Genomic DNA, 20,006 nt, shown 5'->3' with positions numbered 1-20,006 from the left:
TACATTTTACTTATTTATTTTTTTTTTTTTAATAATTTATATGTTATCTTATATTTCTAGGATTTTTTGTGATTCGATTTAAAGTCTGTCTTGTAATGTAATACAATTTTTAGTTTTCAAGCAACTTTTTTCTGATTTCCGTTTAGTTAAATTTATTTGGACACTTATTGTTTATTATTTTTTATTTAATTAGGATTTTAATATGAATATTTCTTTTTTTTGAATCGATATTTTCATTTTAAGTTTAATTTTAGCTCTATTTTAGTTCTAATTAAAACGTTGGTTCTAATTTAATTGAAATTATTTTTAATTTTGTAATTCAGTTATATTATTTTTAATTTTTACTGTTTTAATTAAATCTTTAATTTTACCTTTAACTTTAATTAATGTTTATTTGATAATTAATGTTAATAAACAAATATTTTGTGTTTGTAGCTTTATTATTTTTTATTTGACTTCAGTTTTAATGTTTATTTTTAACAGATATATTTATTACAATTTTTGCTTTAATTATAATTTTTTTGATATTTACTAGTTTTTAATTAAAAGTAATAAAAAATGACTTCGACCTTTATTATGTTTTATTCAACTGAAGCTTTAATAAACTTTATTTTTAATTTCAGTTGATATTTTAATTTTAACATTTACTATGTTTTAATAAGATTTTAATTTGCGCTTTTCATTTTTTATTTTAATAATTTTAGTTAATGCTTACTTAATATTTTAAAATTTCAATAAAAATATTGTATTTGGACTCTGTTTCAATATTAATTTTATTTCTCATTTTAGTCAACGTTTTAATTTTAATTTGAAATAAAATTTTTGTTTTAATTTAAATTTAAATTGTAATATTAATTTTACTTTTCAAAATCAAATTTTAATATTTATTTTTTAAATTTTTACCATTTTTTATTGAAATTTTAAGTACTTCTTTTCCAACTCTAAAAACAATTTTAATAATTGATAGAAAATCAACTAAAATCACTATTTTTTTTAATTTTGGATAAATGCTTTATTCTCTAGTTTTATTTTTTAAGTTTTACTTATTAGCGCTACAAATAATGCCTATCATGGCCATCTAAGTAGCGTGCAAAGATTAAAACAACAATCAAAAATTGTCCCCAATTTTTTGTAAGCTGCATAAACTAAAATTTAACCGTCACTTGAAAATATTTCCTTACCCTAATTTCAGTTTTAATTTGCGATATTACTTTTACTTTACATAAACATGCATTTACAAATGTCGTGTGTCATTCAAAAAAAAATTAGGTGCACTTAAAAGAAGAAAATTATCAGCAAATTTTAGGTTGGTAGAATTTTTTTTTATAAATTGTTACGTTATATTTCCTTCATAGCTCGTTTCAAAATAGCTTTTATTATTTAATCCCAATTATTGTCCACTTTGTATTGTCTATTTTTTTTAGTTGTTTTTTACTTTGAAAATTTATTGGTCGCTAAGATCGCTTAAAATTGGTCTCGTGAAATTTCATTACTTTCGAAAATGTCACAAAGCTATTTTAACTAACACTGCACAGCTATAAACTTTTACTTCAACATTTTACATTAACTTCATTGACTTAGGAAAATATTAGTTTTATTTTTACTCTCCTATGCATCTTTTATAATATATAGTTTTTTTTGCAAAAGTATTTAGTGTTAAATGCAATGATCATCACAGCAGCGCGAAAAATCGGGCACAAGATTTTTCTGAGTTCATTTTGAAACAGTTTTCATTAACTCTTTTATACTTTGTTTTTCTTGTTTTTTTTTAATATGTTTTCGAAAACACTTGAAATCGGTTAACGCAATTTTCAAAGCCTCGAATTTTGAGAAAAAACAAAAAAAAAATAAGTACAAACACCAACCACTTTATTGACACTCGTAGTTGAGGAAGTCGTTAGAGATTTTAAGATTTTCCCAAAAGATTTTACACAAAACTACCGAAGACGCGGACGCTGAAGACGTCTTTACGCGATCGTTACCAACATTTGAATGTTTCATTTGGCAAATGTGCCGACGAACTTTAGTAGTACTTACTGCCTTATTGTCTGATCGGCGCTTCTTCAGCGACACAAAAACGAAGATGAAAATAAGTGAAAAAATAAGAAACAGCAACGGCAACATTAACATCCATAACAACAACAACAAAAATTCATAGAGTACGAATAAAAAAAAAGCGATTTAAGCCATAATAACAATTGGCCGATAGCAGCGGCAGCGGCGACGGCGGGGAGTTGGTGGTCAGGTCGTTGGGATGACACAGCAAAGCGACAGCGAAGATGAGGCTGACACTACAACCGCAACAGCGACGGCGAACAACCCCAACAACGGCAGCCACGAGTATGGGGCGGACGATAGACGATGTTGGGTGATGCCAACGAAAATACAAAAACTGAAAATAAACCAAGCAAAAGCAGGCAAAATCACAGCAACAAACAGGTTAAGCGCTGAGAGCAAAGCAAATGAATATTTTTACAAACACTGAGCGGATCTGTGAAGCAGCAGGAGAAGCTTGGCGCCGACCGAAAGGTAAAGCAAAGACAAATGGAAGGTAAAACAAGCCAATCTGAATAAAAAAATTGAGCTTGCGCAAATTAAGGTGGCTTGCCCAAGCCGAAGATTATAAGTCGGTGCTCAGCAGTAGGGCAGCGCTGCCGACGTTATTGGGATGCTACTTTGCCTCAATATTTACTTAGTTTTATTGTTTTTTGTTACTTGTACGAAACGTGACCATTCATTCATGTTATTTCCTGCCACACGAAGTGAAGCATTGGTTCATTCGCCGCACACGATGGGTCGAATGCAATGAAGTTCATCGGATGCAATGGTTTGGGCTGCATTGGTTCATTCCGAGAGCTTATTTGAATGAATGTGAAATAGGCAGCGCCGCTCGTGAATACAAAAAAAAAGAAAACAAATAAACTGAAATGAAAATATGAGGGAAAATTTAAAGAAAAATAAAAAAATTATTAAAAAATGAAGAGAACATCAGACAAAAAAACAAAATAAATGAATGAATAAGCAAATAAAGTAACATAACATAACGCAACATAAGAAACACAACAAACATAACATAACATAGCTAAATAAACAAAGTCAAGAAAAGTTTAATGGAAAATATCAAAATTTATTAAAAATTGGAAAGAAAATTAAACAAAAAATAAATAAAAGAAGAAATGAATAAGCAAATAAAGTAACGAGGCATGGCATAACGCAACATAGGAAAAACAATAAACATAACTTAACACATCATAACATAGAAAAAAAAAAAAAACAAAGAGAAAATCATGAAAAATTTAGCAACAGGTCATGAAATGGCATAAATTTATTAAAAACTGATAAGCATAACAAACATAACGCAACATAAGATACACAACAAACAAGCAAAAGCAACAACATTTACGAAAAACACAAAAAAAAAAATGAAAAAAAATGAAAAAAACAAATAAAATAACATACATAACAACACATAACATAACATAAGATAGCGTTATATTTCATTACAGAAAAAAGCGTAGAAGTTTGCAGCAAAATTACTGATAAAATAGTTTTTCAAGACTATGTAATATATATATATATATATATATATATATATATATTGACATTTCTTTATAAGTATTTCTCCTATTTATTAAATTTTTTCAATTCATTTCGTTTTTCAATCCAGTTTATTTTTAAAGACTTTACGAAATTGCCACTATGTAGGTTAGGAGCAGACACTCGAAACACACAGTACACCTTAGTGGTTAAGTTTGTAAGTACCCGCAAAGGAGGAGAGAGTGAAAGAAGTATTCACTTGATTTATTTTTGTATTTATTTATTGAAGCATTGCTGGCAATTATTTAGTACTTTTTGTTCAATTTGAAGGTGGCATGCTATAGGTATATAGTTGCAGAGTACGTTTACTTCTAAGTGTTTATTCTAAACTCTAAAAAATCATTTTAATTGAGATGTTCTTATTGACAATAGTTTTCATGTAAAAAGGGTCGATAATCAGACTCTCCTACGTTGAGTGGATTCAAATAGAAGTTTGCGTCAGTTTGGGGCAGTTCTTTATGTGCAATAATGATTACAGTCTTAAAATGTATTAGGCCAGTCTGGAGTGAATGCATGGCTTTCAAGCTAAAAGCTTCCAGAAAAAACTCGTACTCATCTTCGTTGGTTATCTTAGACAGGCTGCTCTTAAAGTGAGTTCTGTCAATAAACATAGATGATTTATTGTGGTGTACAGAAAGAGATTTGTACAACTTATGCCTGTTCTTATACGTGTTTACTTATACCTGTTTTTAAACCATGGCTTAACGTATGTCTGGTCAAGTTGTGCCTTCACTATTCAATACCTTGAACAAGATATTCCCTAGAAATCTGAAGTTCAGTCTTCGAAATGTGGACATTCAATAAAAAATATCAAGCCATAGACACGAAATACAAAACAACATTAATTATATTACAAAACGTAACATGGTATTACATTACATTACAGAACATAACAGTAACTTAATAATGTGGCCCTTGAAAGGTGATTCTGTTGAAGCTCATTCTTTGAAATGGGGACGCTAAGTTGTAACATTTTTCCGACTTTTTGATGTTGCTTTAACGACTAAAGAGATTTTTTAGAAAAAAAATCGTTCACTGCTACTAGGAGCTAGAAGAGATATTACACCTACTCAATATGGCAGGCAATTTTCTGAGTTCCCTTAGAACATTTTTCAATAAACTTTTAATGCATTAATTTATTTAATTTATTTTAATTTTTAATACATTTTCCACTTTTATCTTTTAAGAACATTTAAGGCATTGCGTGCAATAATGTCGAGTAGCTTTACAATTTCTTATTATTATGACTATTTATAAATGTATAAATATTGTCTATTCACAAAAACCAAAATAAAGTAACAACTTCAATTACTCACAAAAAAGAAAAATTTTAACAAGCGACAAGTTCTTTCGCATAATTCTTCCAGCTTGTACGGTTTCTCGATCTGCCCCTTGTTCTTGTTGTGATTAACATTTTGGGGACGAGACGTGGCAATGCAGGCATCAGGCGAGTGAGTGGAGAACTTCGAGTGAACGAATGAACCAAGACCAAAAAAACCAAGTCGATGCTCACAGTTTTTATGGATTACAACGGTAAGTAGGTGTTTTAATAGCCGAGAGAAAGTAGTGAAAAATCGAAAACTGCTCTATGAAAAGAGTTCCAGAAATATTTTGAGAGCTGAATAAAACGCTGGAATAAGTGTATTACAGTTAATGGGAGTTCTTTGAAGGAACTCTGAATTTTCTGAATATATTCCAGGAGCTTTCTGATTAAGGAGGTATGCCACAATCTCTCGGTTCTTATTTTTCATGTTCACCAGATTTTTGTCAACTCAAGAGAAAAAAATTTTTTTAAATTCTTAAGGATTTGTGGAATGTACTAAAAAAAGTGTCTGCCTATGGGAGATGTCCGCTTAAGAGTGGTGTCCGTTAAAAAAGATTACACTGTACTTCCAAAATATATATGATGTAGGACATAAAATATCTTTTAGGTCAAATTGCCGGCGATTGGGTCCACCACAGATAAACATTTATTGTTCTTATTCCTAAATATTCGAATTTAGCCACATAAATTCAATAACATTAAATTAATTCTTACTTGGTATGGGGACATAACGAAGAGCTGTGTAATACAGGGAGAGAACATAAAAGGTGTTCTAGAGTTTCCCTTTCCTTTAGTTCATTGCAAAATCTGCTGCTCTCATAGTTGGTAGTTCCTATTTTGTATGCGTGCGCCGCTAGCAAATTGTGCCCTGCCAGCATACCTACGATAGTTCTGCTTTCCTTTCTAGATAGGGCTAGTACGAAAGTGGCTAGATTATTTCACCTCCTGTCTATCCGTTCTTTCTTGTTCGCAGCGATACCATTGTATACCGTATTCAAAGGTTTCAGTAAGTTGTTTTCTTGTTCGAATTGTAAGTAAACAGCGCTCTTGACAGTCTCATCTACAATTTCATTTCCTGCAATGTCGTTATGTCCTGGGTACTCGGACATAGATGTGTAACCGTCTGTCTGCGGCTAGTCTCTCTATGGCTTCCCTAGTTCTCAGAACGTTTTTAGATGAAGTTTCATATGAGTTTATTACCTTTATTGCCGCTTGAATCTCAACGTATACATTTATGTTGGAGTTGCTCGATGTCTTTGCTTGTGCTATTTCTGCAGCCTTTCCGACCGAAAAGACTTTTGCTTAAAAACTACTGTAGTGGTCAGGGAGCTTAACTGGCCATCTGATGTCCAGCTCTGCGCAATAAATCACTGCACCTACTCCGTCCATCATTTTCGAGCTGTCAGTAAATATATTAAGCATATTGGGGCTAGGCTTCATATCTCTTTTCCACCCCTCTTCTTCTATTGTTGTTCGGAATCTCTTCCCAGTTGTATTTTGGAGTCATTTAATTCGTATTGGGCCGATAACTCATACCCATTAAGCTATGCCCGAATATTTTACAGGTAAATTCATCCGTTGTTTTAAGTCCTGCGGCAGATCTAGCTGCTAGACCATCTGCCGCAATATCAACCGGTGATAGGTTCAGTATTCTTTCAAGTGCTGCCGTAGGAGTAGTTTTTATTGCCCCTGTAGTGCAGAGTGTAACAAGACATTGAATACTTTCCATAGGTGTTTTGTGTGTCGTTTTTCTTAACGCAGTCCATCACACTTCCTGTACTTATAAGTCGAAGAAAAATTAGTGAGCTAAAGCAGGAGATTAAAGTCCGGCCAATATTCCCTTTACTCGGTAAAGGAAGTACCGGCAACGTTCTTCAACGTTTTCAAATGCGACTTCCTCTCCCTATGAGAATTCTTATTTAGCACTTTCTAAGTCCAGCGTCTATTTTAACCAAAAACTTTTCGAAATGGCACATAAGGATATGGAGCTTCATCGCTTCTGCGCTCCCCTGCGTATATTTATAAAAAGAACAAACCTTTTTTTGTTGTTCCAATTCTTTTTATTGTCTGTAAAGACATCGCTGCTTCTACGAAACACTTTTCTATTGTTTAAAACGAGGGCGAGTATCACAAGACCTCTTTATTTATTTATTCATTTAGTAATCTAAAACTCTAGTACTTTTTCCATAGTTCCATAGTCTGAACATTTTGATGCTAATATAAATAATTCAATCAAAAAAAACTGTAACAATTCTTATAATTTGCAGAATGCTAGGCTACAGCGACTGCACTCTTAACTCTAGACGCTTTTTCATATATTTTTTATTTATTTAACATTGAACAAGTTGCTGGTTAAAAGGAATCGGATCACATTCTTTCCAACGGTCTTCAAATTTTATTAATTACTACATTTGCTGTTTGTTACACACGTTTTGTTGTTGCCCGCTGGTAATGACTCGAATCAATCAATTCATAATTCTTTAAAACTGTTAGTCGCATGAAAGACTTCAAGAATTCTGAACTCTTCTTCTTCGTTCATTGAAAAATATGCAGTCAACTTTTTATGACCAACCTCAGTTAAGAAAGAGGCAGAGGAGGTCGTTCGCTATCCGGGGCTGGTCGAGGAATGTAGCGTAAGTGGGAATAATTTGAAATTAAAATTGTCCACAATTAGTGGGGGCTTTGTTTTCTTCCACTAGTACAAAAAGGAAACGTAAAAACTGGAATCTCGACAACCGAAGCCAGTTCCAGCCAAAATAATCGCAGCTAATTGCGAATGGTTAATGACTTACGGTAAATTGTTAATACCTAGTAGATGGATCTTTGTGTGAATCCTTCACACTCGTTACGTTCTTTGGAGCGATCAATTTACGATTACTAATATTAATGTACGTATGTATGAATGCATCTGTGCATACGTATATGTATGTGTGTCTGTGAAAAATACTTTACAATTTATTTCACATTGTGTGGCGAATAAATGTTAGCAATTTTATTTTGCGACACAATAAAACGCCAACATAAGATTAATGCCTCACAGTCGTTTGATGGGCACATTTATCACCGTTATAGAGATGAACTGCAGGCGATTAGCGTAGAAATTACTCAGACCAAGATTCGAAAACTATGAAAGCCATCTGCAATGGCTCGGTCAACGCGGCCATTACGCAGTGGCAGTGGCACTGGTGGTGGCTGCAGCGCAGCTGCCAAATCGTCGATCAAATTTAGCAAGAATTAAGCGCTTCGCCCCAAAGTGGGACTCGATCGAGTGGCGTTGGTAACTATTAATTTGCGCTGGGAGTTAGTAGCATTTATGTAGGTACATGGGTGTAATAAAGTTGAAATATAGTGCTTTTGTTGTTTTTCGTTTTCTTGTTTTTCATTTGTTAAGATTTTTTTCATCGACACCTAATGGCGTAAAAGGTTATATGTAGTTATAAAGCAATGTGCGATGACAAATAGGCAATAAATTGACTTCAAATAAAATTAGTAAAAAACAACCATCCTATACAGGGTGGCTCGTTAAGTGTTTGGAGTTTCACAATACATTTTTTTCCACTTTATCAGCTGAAAAAAAATAGCATGGGCTATGGTTAGATATTCACAAAATGAGTCACTTTTTGCTTGAGCAAAGTTGGAAAGCATTAAAATCGAATATCGAAAACCAAAAATCGAATAATCAACCGAAACAATGATGCCAGTTGGTTAATTACAACCTGTGATTTGACTTCATTAGGCTACTTTTGGTGGCAGGCCGTTGAGGATAAATGCTACGCCAAGCATTCAGAGAAGTTTCAAGAGTTGATCTCTGAAAACGAAGTTGACGTAGGTGGGACTAATGACGAAAGTAGCGAAAATGTATTAAAAATGGATGGCATTAGAGTTTTATTGCACTAACCTTAAAGAGGCGGATGTTAAAATTTCATGATATTCTATTCCTTAGTTCGTGAGCTTTTGTGCTAAGAGTGACGCAACTTTTGTCATCTTCAAAACAATGGACCAACAAGAGTTTCGAGTTTTAATTTTACACTACCCGTTGATGGGTTGATTGGAAAAATACCGTTCAGGCGAAGCAATGGCTTGGAAAGTGTTATCTGTTAAGGGGACAACGCAGTGGACGTCCAAATGAGGTGGTAACACCATAAAACATCAAAAACAGCCACAAAACCGTTTTGAATGATTGAAAAGTGAAGTTACGTGGGTTAGCTGACATCGTAAAGTGGGTGCCGCGTTTGCTCACTGTTGACCAAAAACAAGTCAGTCACAACTCAATCAAAGCAAAAGCAAAACTACATGAATTAAACTACGAATTGCTTCCACATCCAACGCATTCGCCAGATTTGGTTCCCAGGGCTTACTGGCTGTTCGCAGATCAATAGATAAATCGTTCTGCAAAATTTGTATCGAAATGTTACAGCGGCGCTGGAATCATTGCGAATGAGAATTACGTTGATGAATAAAGCTAATTTTGAACAAAAAACGAGTGTTCTTTGTTAGGCCCGGAATTTTTCAGCCATGCGTTAAAGTAATTTGAATGTAGCTTTTTATATGAATGTATACAAATCTGTGTAGATTACAAGGTCTAATAAAACGTTTACTAAAAAATTTTAAAAAAATTAATAAAAAAAATAATTCTTAATATTATATATAATAGATTGTTTTCCTTCTCAAGAAAACAAAAAAAAAAAATTCATTTCAGACTAGAAATGCGTATTTTATGAGTTTGTTTTGCCTTGTTCACTTCGTTCGGGAGTATAGGGCCTCGACAGCACACTTCCCTAGTACACGGTTCTGCGCTGTTGTTTTTGAATCTGTCCCGTGTGATGTCGGCATCTGCTACTTTCTCCAAGTATTCGTTGGCCGACCTGGACCTTTGTTCCCTTGCGAGCTCCAGTAAATGCCATTCTCGTGATGCTATCTTGTGGTTTTCTCTGCGTCTATCGAATCCGCTGTCTTTTATTAATAGCCGCAATTAAATACGTGCTAAATGGAGCACCCTGTATATGTGAGGTAAAAAATGAGGACAGCGTATAATTGACAGAAAGTGTTAATTATGTGAAGGCAGTAGTAAAGGTTTCAACAAATTTATTACTTATTGATTTATTCCTTCATGCATGCCAACACACACTTACAAACATTGTGAAGATGTAGGTATGTGAGAGAGATTTCGGGGCAAGGATCTTGGACGTTTCTGGAAATTTTTTTTTCCGAAATCTTTTACGAAATCGAATTTATATATATTTATTTTGATAATAATTGATATTGTCAACTTATAATAGAATATTTTTTTCGTGAGGGTCGATAAATTTCAGTTACTTTGTTTCAAGAGCTTGGAATGCGCTGAGTTTACAGGCAGCAGATCGTAGCGGAAAAAGAGTGACTTCGAACAGTTGTATTGCTTCCCTCTGGCAGAACTGTTCTTGGAAGTTATGGCCGTGGTAATGGTATTTGTTTTCTCGCGCTCTACATATCGCTGCCGAGGTTGCACTTTGAATCTCAGCGAGTTCGAAAACTTAACCCATACTAATGTGATAGGGAATCCAAAAAAAGGTCATAAAAAGTATCAAAAAAAGTACAAAAAAACAATTTATACTGTATCATGCTCTGCTGAAAACCAAACAATAGATAAATAAAGTGTACAAATTCTACTAGAAAGCTCGCTTGTCCATAGAAATGTAAAAGATCTCGTTGAATGCGTGTAACAATAAGAACAGCGACCTATTGAAGGAAGAGACAAGAGCATACTTTGTTTATCGTGTGCGCATTTTTCCACGGTGCTCACTCTTTGACACCGACATGGAGGCTAAAGGTTCCCATACTTCAATGGACGATGGCATGTATCTGCAATTTTTCGACTTTGACCATTGCGAGCGCAGAGACTCAAAACAAGCAAAGCTCCAGAAGCTGATGGACTCATTTCTGAGGGACTCATATCCCTACCCTTCATGCAAGTTTGCCAAGGAAGTATTGTGTACGTTACGCAAGCAAGACGAGAAAGCCGAACAATAGAGCTCTTTTAGCACCGGCAGCTAGATCCAAATAATACCAATGCCCTGGGCCGCGTTTGACTACACCGAACTTCCCGATAAGTGCTGAATTCAACATGAAACAGTGTTCCAGAGGAGGTCGACTCAGACGTACCGATGACAATTACAGACACTTGAGGCAACGACTCATGCCCAGAAGATACATCTGCTTCATGACTAAAGTAATGGAGAGTATCAGCGACGTATGTGCAAATGCGGTCCCGGGGCGGAAGTCAGCTGAAGAGGGGAGGTCTGTTTTAGCGGGAGTATGCCCAACATATCATTTCTGACATTTTCTTCCATCTCCTCCCAAAAACGAAAAAAATATAAGTAGATATGAAAGAAATTTATGTATTTTGGCTGTTAGCTCTATCGTGCTTCTTACAAGACCTCATCCAGACTCAGTTCTCTAAAGAAATCGAAGATAGTACTGGAGTGTGTTGAGGATATATGCTTCTCTTTCTGTCTTACCAGACCAATAGGCAAGTAGCAGGTATGATGGTGTCTCTGGCGATGAGCTGCAGAATCGGCAAAAGTCGAAACACCATATCTCGAGCCTTTGCCGATGTGTTAGCAGTCAGCGACAACGTCTGTAGGTATTTCGCAGAGATAGAGAGTTAAAAAATAATATACGCGCTTTGATAAACTCCATCTAGTCGCTAATACAGAAAAATAAAAATGTTTTTACTAGGGTTTTGTTTGATCCTCCTCTAGGGATTGTTATCTTGCCGTGATTAGGGGCTTAAAATGTACAATGATGCTGACAACGATGACGGCAGTAGCGTAGCTATTGATAGGGCCTCCAAGCCGATAAGGTTGGCGGTGAGCGCCGAAGTTCAAGCAATCATACAGAGGGCGTCCGTCTGGCATTAAGTGGCACGCGATTTAAATGTGTTACCAAGGTGTGTCCATATGCCTGTCAATTGCAGCGTACAATTAAAGATTGCAGTTCTACCATTGGATTAGAAAACCTGCGCTAGTCCAACATCTTTCCGAAGGAAATTGACTACTGAAATTTAGCCCTACGCCCACCTGGAAAATTTTTTCAAAATTATCATTAGAATTGCAAGTGAAACTGCAAATATTTTTTAAAATTTGGAAAACTTATTCATCCCATCTCATCAGACATCTTGAGTTTGTAATATTGGCACCTTTCACACCTTTTACAACAAATTAAGTGACTCCAAAGGGCAACTTATTACGTAAATCAAATTAAATTTGTGTTTTTATCTGCTTCATTCCCTCGAGAGTGGAGTGAAACTCCCAATTTTGCCAATTTTGCCGCTTGAAAAATTATAATGAATAAATGAAGCCCATTTATATACATTTTTGAGTTTTTATAGCCTTCTAAAGGGTGTATTTAACAGCTTGAGAACTAAAATAATAATAAAAAATTTAAATAAAGATGGAATGGTTGTATTTTATTATTATTTGGAATTTGTTTTTTGAATATAATTTCCGGCATATGTTCTCTTCAGCTACGAGTTATATGACCCATTCGATCAGTCTAATTTTTGACTATTTTTCTAATCCCTTTCTGATCATTTGGCTTCAATTCTTGCTCGGGCTGTATTTAAGGGGCACGTGATCCAATACCCTTACACAAAATTTTGTGAGTAGTCGAAGAGCAAAGGTCAACAAGTTGAGAATGACGGAGAGTCGACATTTCGACGTCTTCTTCAACACATCGCTTTATGAACTACGCGAACAAATTTATTTTTTTCAAAGTAAATTCCCACAATCCGTAAGCGTACTGTACTTAACAGAAATGCGAACACAGTCTGCCTTTCTCAGCTGACAAATCTCTATGGATATCTCGATATCGATAGTTCTTGTGCAGCTAAAAAACCGAAAAACTTTTTGTAGGTGGAACCCATACGTATGTCCCAGAGCTATTAAATAGTTGTCTTATAATAATTGGTCTGTTCTTTAAAATTTCCAGTAATAAAACAGTGCCTTAGTCATTTGACACTAAAGTGGGGCATTCACAGAGGAAGTATCGTACCAACTCAATTTCTTCTTCGTCTCCACAACTCCTGCAGAAGTCATTGTGAGGTACACCCATTCTACTGGCTAGTGCAGTGACCCGTTATAACATCTGTGGGGACGCTGGTAGTTGATCTGTTGAATCCAAGCAGACATTTTATCCTTTTAAGATTCAGTTTTGGTCAGAGCGCTTTGGAGACCCTGCAGTTAGTAGTCAGAGGTCACCTGCTATTGGTTTCCGCGATTACGCTGAAGCCAATCGGAGTGTACAGATCGTTTAGAGGAATTCTTATGTCCTCTACCACTCGCTGAAGTTCAAGCTCAAAGCCTTTCCGTGCACACTCATCCGCTCTTTCATTTCCCTCCCCTCCAAAGTGGCAGCGAACCGTACAAAGTGTCGTGTTGCGTTGTTGAATAAGCGAGAGCGATCTCCTGCATTTTTTAACACATCTAGAATTGATATGCGCTGAGGCTAGTGCCTTGATCGCTGCTTGACTATCAACAAAAATCGTAAGGCTTGCCGGAGGTAAGTCTTATTACGGGTAGTCTTATTGTGGATCTCAGCTTGGAAGGTGCAACGCCAATCTAAATTCTAAATTATTTAGCTGAGTATTTGTCGAAAGTCGTAAGTCGAAAGTAAATTGTCGAAGTGAATTAAAATGCATATCCGAACCTACATTTTGGCTGCTCACGCAAGCCCTAGCAAGCACTTGGGAGATTAACTAGCGGCTGCATGACCGGATATTTTGTATTTCTCATATTTTATGAATAGCCATTATTGGATGAGGACAGCTAAGCTTTCGGCACTCATGGCACTTCAACTAATCTATGCATCGCACACAATCATGCCATTAAGGATGGTCTTATCTTGGTCTAACTCAGCTTCGAACGATGTCAAAGCTAATATCTATCAATTTTTCAAAACCATCGAATTCAGGTCACATTTCTGTTTGAGCAAATAACATCGAAATCAATGGCATTGATGGACAACAAACAATAAAATAAAATTAAGTAAGAAAAGAAAAAATTTCATTTCATGACACAAAAAAAAAATATATACAATAAGGAGGAAATGGTGTAGGCAGCAATTGCATAAGCAGCTTATAGAGATATGAAGCATAAGAAAGAAGCAAAAGAGACGTTAAATAAAAGTAAAAATTATTTGAGGGCAAAAAAAATATATATAAATGCTTAAAAATCCGTCTAGATTTTTAAAACCTATTATCTTTTCACATTCATACAATACAATATAATATTTGCGATTTGTCATTACTCAAAATTATTACTTAACATATTCAAGAGATGCTTTAATTTGGAGCATTCAATAAAATAATAAATACAAATCACGTCAACTAAATGTGAAGAAATAGGGACGTGAAATGAATACGAAAAAAGTTAGTTCACAGTCGGTAGAAATAGTATTATCGGGTATTAATAGGCCTTATTACTGCACGCAGTGAGTGCCATTGAAAATCGGACATAAATTTGCGTTATTATTTTTTAATTTTACTTTTATTTTTAATATTTATTTGTGTATTTGTTAATCTATTTTTTTATTAACTTATTTAATATATACAAAAAGAAGCCTCGTATTCGAACAAAAATTTACAAATCATAGCCCACTTTTTCGAGTTTGCAAATTTGATCGTTCTGACTTGTTTGGGTGTTTGGTCGAGCTCCTCCTCCTATTTGCGGCGTGCGTCTTGATGTTGTTCCACAAATGGAGGGACCTACAGTTTCAAGCCGACTACGAACCTCAGAAATTTTTTTTATCAGGAGCTTTTTGATGGCAAAAATACAATCGGAGGTTGGCCATTGCCTGCCGAGGGGCGACCGCTATTAGAAAAATGATTTTCTTAATTTTGGTGTTTCACCGAGATTCGAACCTACGTTCTCTCTGTGAATTCCGAATGGTAGTCACGCACCAACCCATTCGGCTACACCGGCCGCCCGTTCAATATTAGAAGCAAATGCAATGCTTGCGATATTTACTTTTTTTGTTAGTTAATTTTTTATGGAAATCTGATCCATATTACGGCGTTTTTGAAGATTTATAATCAGGATGTGATGACTCATATTTGACACTTGTGAATTAGACAGCTGTACTATACAGACAAGCACTGGGGTGGGAAAGGGACAAAATAACGATTTCCATCAATTAATGCCATTTTGTGTTTTATTTAGTAAAAAACGTATTCAAAAAATAATTGGATGATTAATTTTGCGCCACCTTGTATAACAAAAAAAAAAACAAGGCAAAAAAACAAAAAAAAAAAGAGAACAGAAAACAAAAAAAAACGTAAAAATCTCAAACTTTTTGAAAAGCGGGCACATTTCATTAAAATTTACAGATTTTGTTAAACAGTGGGACCCTTTTTTAGTATGCAGTGGTGAGGTAAGTAAATAAGCTTTTAACCCCAATACAGTGAGTGTCGCTGAAATTGTACAAGTTTTTTCTTTATTTTTTAATATTTATTTTTTTTTGTGTTAATTGTCAAATTGTCATTTTACTCATATTCTAATAAAAATTGTGCTCCTATTGACGCTCAAAACTATTTAAATCTTTACAAAAAACTGAAAAAATGCAATTCAAGTCCAAGCTAAAAACTTTTCCAAAACCTCCAAAATTTATTTAACATTTTTAAAAAGTTTTACATAAATCGGATTAAAATTTTTGTATCTGCTTTTAAAAATGAAATTGCATTACAAAAAGAATAAAATTTCGTAGAATTCTTTCAAATTTTTTTATTATGTCATAATTTCCAAACAAAATAAACTTTTAAAACAATTAAAAAAATGGATGTACGATTAACAGTGCCACTTACTGTATATATACCCAATAATACATTATAGCTTAATTTTGCAAAAATTACAGCCACGCTCATAAAATTGTAAAAATTACAAACAATTGCCACCTGGACTTTTTTATATATTTCGCTTTTTTTCTTAGCTGTTTTCTCTATTACACTTGATTATCACTTTTGTTTTGCTTTCGCTTACTCACAGCCAGTGGTAGACTTTTTACACTGTCTTCGGCAGCGCCGCTTAGTCATCGCCTTCAATGACACTTAAGTAACACCGCTGATTGATTGTCGTGGGCTCACACAGGCAGGGGACTACCGGACTTTGATTGCAATTTTCTCTCGCGTTCCATGGCGATCAGCTTTGGTTACCGCCACAACAAAGGGTGGTACAAATACAAGTTTGTTTTTAAAAATAAACTTTAATTTTTAATGGTTTACCAAAGTCTCATTAATGCAGTCAGCGTTATTATTACCAGTTTTCTGGGACTATCGTTAGATAGTATAAGCGACGACGACTGCCCCTTTTAACGCTCTAGCTGTGATTTGCAAGCTGCTAAAACAATGAAACAACAACAACTAACTCAAAATATGTACTAACATTCACAAAGCCAAAGGCAAACTTACGTTATTGCCTGGCAGCCTAGATTTCGAGCTGAAAAAGATTTAGTAGTACCAAAATATGACTATAACCCGTGACTCAAAAATAAGCCTGTATTTGTACCATCCTTTACACTTGGCATTCGCTTTGCTATCTCCTCGACACTACTGCTCATTCGCTTGCATGTTTTTTCCGTACAGTGTGCATTGAAGCGCAATCAGATGTGTAACTGCAGACGAGCCAGCAAATTGATTAAATTAGTTCTGCAATAATGGGCGATTGAGAGTTGAAATGCGAGCTGATGAGCGTGGGTAGAGGGCAGGAATATGGAGAGGTAAGTGTGATGAAGCAAAATTAAAGAGTGAGCTAGCGAAAGTGCATAGCAAAGGTGGCTGATCTGAGTTGCTGGGATGAAGAAAATAATTGCGAAGGGAATGGGCGATTTCAAATTTCTGAAAAAAAAACATTACGCTAATTGGTGGTATATCTAGCTAATTAGTAATGGTGTAAATTTAAAAAATTTCAGCTGATATTGTAATTCTGCACTCAACTTTTTTGATGCTATATTTTTAAGTCGAAAAGGGAAAACGAAATGGAACTTTTTCCTATAAAGCTGACAGATATGGGCAAATCGATTTTTCTTCGTTATTCTAAAGTTTATTTTATAAATATGTTAGGAAATTACAATCAACTTTTATGTTCTAGTCCGGCCGGGCATAAAAATTCATTGTAATTGCAGCTTGCATAAGTGATGGCTGTAAGAACAATAAGATGATAGTATAAAAAGAAAGGAAAAAAATAAGATATGAAAAGGAAACTTCTCAAATTAATCAATTCGTTTTATTTATTTGAATCTTAAACTTTATTCCAAACATTCCCACGCTTTTTGCTGGCCATTATTCTTCTGCATGCGATTTGCACTCGAATAACACGCACACCTACCGACAATAGCAAACGTGTATATGTATGTATGTATGTATGTACGTGTGCATATTCTTGTGATCTTATTATATTCTGAATTTATTCTCGAATTCCCAGATGCTGGTATAAATCGCCACAGAAAAGGAGGATAAAGCTAAAATGCAGAAAAATGTTTTATTTTTACGAAAGTTGAAGGGTAACATTATTATAACGAGAGTAAAAGACATTTAAATGAAAAAATAGCTGTAAGCGATATCAAATTGATCATCGGTAAAATACCAGCTTGATCAAAAAACTTCCGGAATATTTTCAGAAAATTCAAAATGCAAGTTTATTCATCAAAAGTGATATTATTGCCTTTAAAGTACTCTCCATCAATTGCAACGCACTTAACCCAGCGTTTGATGCAACTATCGAAACATTTTTGGAACTCTATTTTCTGTATTAACTGTATAGACATCAGAACCGTCTTTGATTTTCTATTATTTTCTTTGCTGCTAAAAAATTTGCCTTGTAGCAGTTTTTTGGCTCGACCAAACAGAAAAAAATCGGAGAGTGCCACATCAGATGAATTCAATGGCTGCCGGATGGTATTCGTTTTGTTCTTGGTCAAAAATTCACGGATAACGATGCACTTTGCGACTGTGTGTTATCATGATGCAAAATCCACGAGTTATTTTTCCACAAGTCCCCTCTTTTTTAAATTGCGGTCTATCATCAACTTTTCTTTCACTTTATTCAAGTTTTCACCAGTTTTTACAAATATCAAGCAATGTAGTTAAAACTTTCGTAGTATTTGTAATACCCACATATGTGGCAACCTAACAGACGCAAGTCTGTTTCCTTAGACAGTCACCTGGCGGTTGTTCCTGGATCTTTTGGATCTAGATGGTATGTGTAGGGTTATTCCAACAACAGCTTCTTGAGTGTTGGCCATGACATCGTCCAAGGTGGCTGAATTCTTAGCGTAAACTAAGGTCTTAATATAGCTCCAAGGAAGTTAAGAGAGGGCGCATGATCCCGCATGCTCGCAGTAGCTAATTGGCGGACGATCGCCGTGAAATGGCCCAGTCGCCGAACTTCTCTTTGACAATTTCGAGCATTACGCCGCTTTTGTTCCATTTAGTGCCGCTTTGTTGGAAACACTGCTCGAATATACCGACTTTGTCGAGCTGTGGCTACCGAAAGTCAATTAAAATCGCTCTATATTGAACACCATTGACTGGTAAAGGATATATCCTTCCTCGTTTCGAAAGGAATAAGGTCCCATAATGTCACTATGCTCCGAACCACACCAAACAATCAATATTTGTGGATCCGTTGACGCTAAGTTGAGCCTTTGTGGGCTTCCTTCACTCCAATAACAAGAAACATTGCTGGGCCAAAAATGGGTACTGTGTGAATATCTGTTTTTTCCTGATTTCCGGTCAACATTTCTAGCGTTACAATCAGCGAGCTTGCGGTGTTAAAAATTTCCGCCCGACTTCAGTTCTTACATGAACATAATCAAATAATCTTATGTAAATCCAAATCCAACCAAAATATAAGACGGTTTGATTTCGAAAAATGAAGTGGAATATGGATTAAAAAAGATATGCCAGAAAATCAAATTCCTGAGACGTGGGTATTGTTTTGAGTGCTCTATTCACCGCATTCTCAGAAATGTTAGAGTCCTGGTGCATGCAATGAGACCTCCATGAACCTGATTAATACTGAGTATAAGACTAAGTACTTCTTTTGATTTAGTTGCGGGTTCTACATACAAACACTCTTATGCGAAACACTTAAATCGAAAGTTTGCTAATTCCAAAAGGGCTATCAACTTAACTTGGCTTAAAAATATTAATCATGTTTTATGGGTCGCAAGTTAGGGGATTGACGAGTACGATTCACGCGTTTCTTTATTAAAAATTAATTTTTTTGCCGCCAAATGCTTCGAATTATATGATTCACCTCGAAACAGATTTACTTTCGCAATATCTGCATGCACTCCGGGTACTTTGTCTTGCGCTGTGTTATTCTGCCAAGCCACAGGATTCCGCGCATCTTTGCTGAAGAAACTGTATGCCTCGGCCCTCATTGGGTAAAAAAGTGGTAAAGTAAAAGTCTTTGTCTGCGTTCAAACCTTTGTTTTTAGACAATCTTAAAAGGGGGAAAAAATCCGCTCTTCTTGACTCTGCAGTTAAATGAGAATCACACGACTTGTACGCTAACTTAGAACTTTGGGATATTAAATATATCTCTGCCTACGCTATTAGCTTAATTTTTCGTGCAAGAGGAAGTCTTCTTAACTTAAATGCGAGACCTTTTAAGAATGTGCTTTCTATCGCCTGCATAGTTTGTAACTTGGGTGACCCCGAAAACATCCAACACGTCATAGCATCTTCTCAATTTATAAAAATTTTCGCTAAGAGCATTTTGGGGTAAAAACGTTTGATCTAACTAATATTATGTTGTCCTGCTGTCCCAAATAGTGGGAAATAATTTTAAATGAATTTTCAAAAGTTCGCTTTTTAGTTTAAATAATGAGTCCTTCGAATTAAAAATGAAGAAAAAAGTGTATTCATGAAATTATTTTAAATTATATATCAATGTTAAGAACATAAGAACTGCTTTCGATGTCCTCTTTTAAGAACTGCATTTTGTTTTACTTGATATTTTGGCTGCAGATATTAGATATTCAAAAAAAAAAAAAACAAAAGATTTCTCCTCACTCATTGGACAACCCAAAGTCAAATTGGCGTTGGAAA

General features: G+C 35.0%; 1 protein-coding gene across 3 annotated transcripts in view; it reads right to left on the bottom strand.

Moving 5' to 3' along the window:
* Window positions 1-16,018, bottom strand: part of LOC128861516 (uncharacterized) — a 115,088-nt gene extending 99,070 nt beyond the window's left edge. Inside the window, exon 1 of one of the 3 annotated variants that reach the window (XM_054099722.1) lies at window positions 15,938-16,018. The gene's annotated coding sequence lies outside the window, so the exon portion shown is untranslated. Of the gene's footprint in view, window positions 1-1,865; window positions 1,976-2,037; window positions 2,325-15,937 lie in introns of those variants that run through there. The other 2 variants (XM_054099714.1, XM_054099705.1) reach the window with 2 other exon arrangements.
* Between the last annotated feature and the right edge of the window lie 3,988 nt (window positions 16,019-20,006).

Source organism: Anastrepha ludens, chromosome 2, assembly GCF_028408465.1.
Source record: "Anastrepha ludens isolate Willacy chromosome 2, idAnaLude1.1, whole genome shotgun sequence".
Lineage (NCBI taxonomy): Eukaryota > Metazoa > Arthropoda > Insecta > Diptera > Tephritidae > Anastrepha > Anastrepha ludens.
The sequence above is the reverse complement of the archived record's forward strand: the minus strand, read 5'-3'. Positions and strand labels throughout refer to the sequence as shown.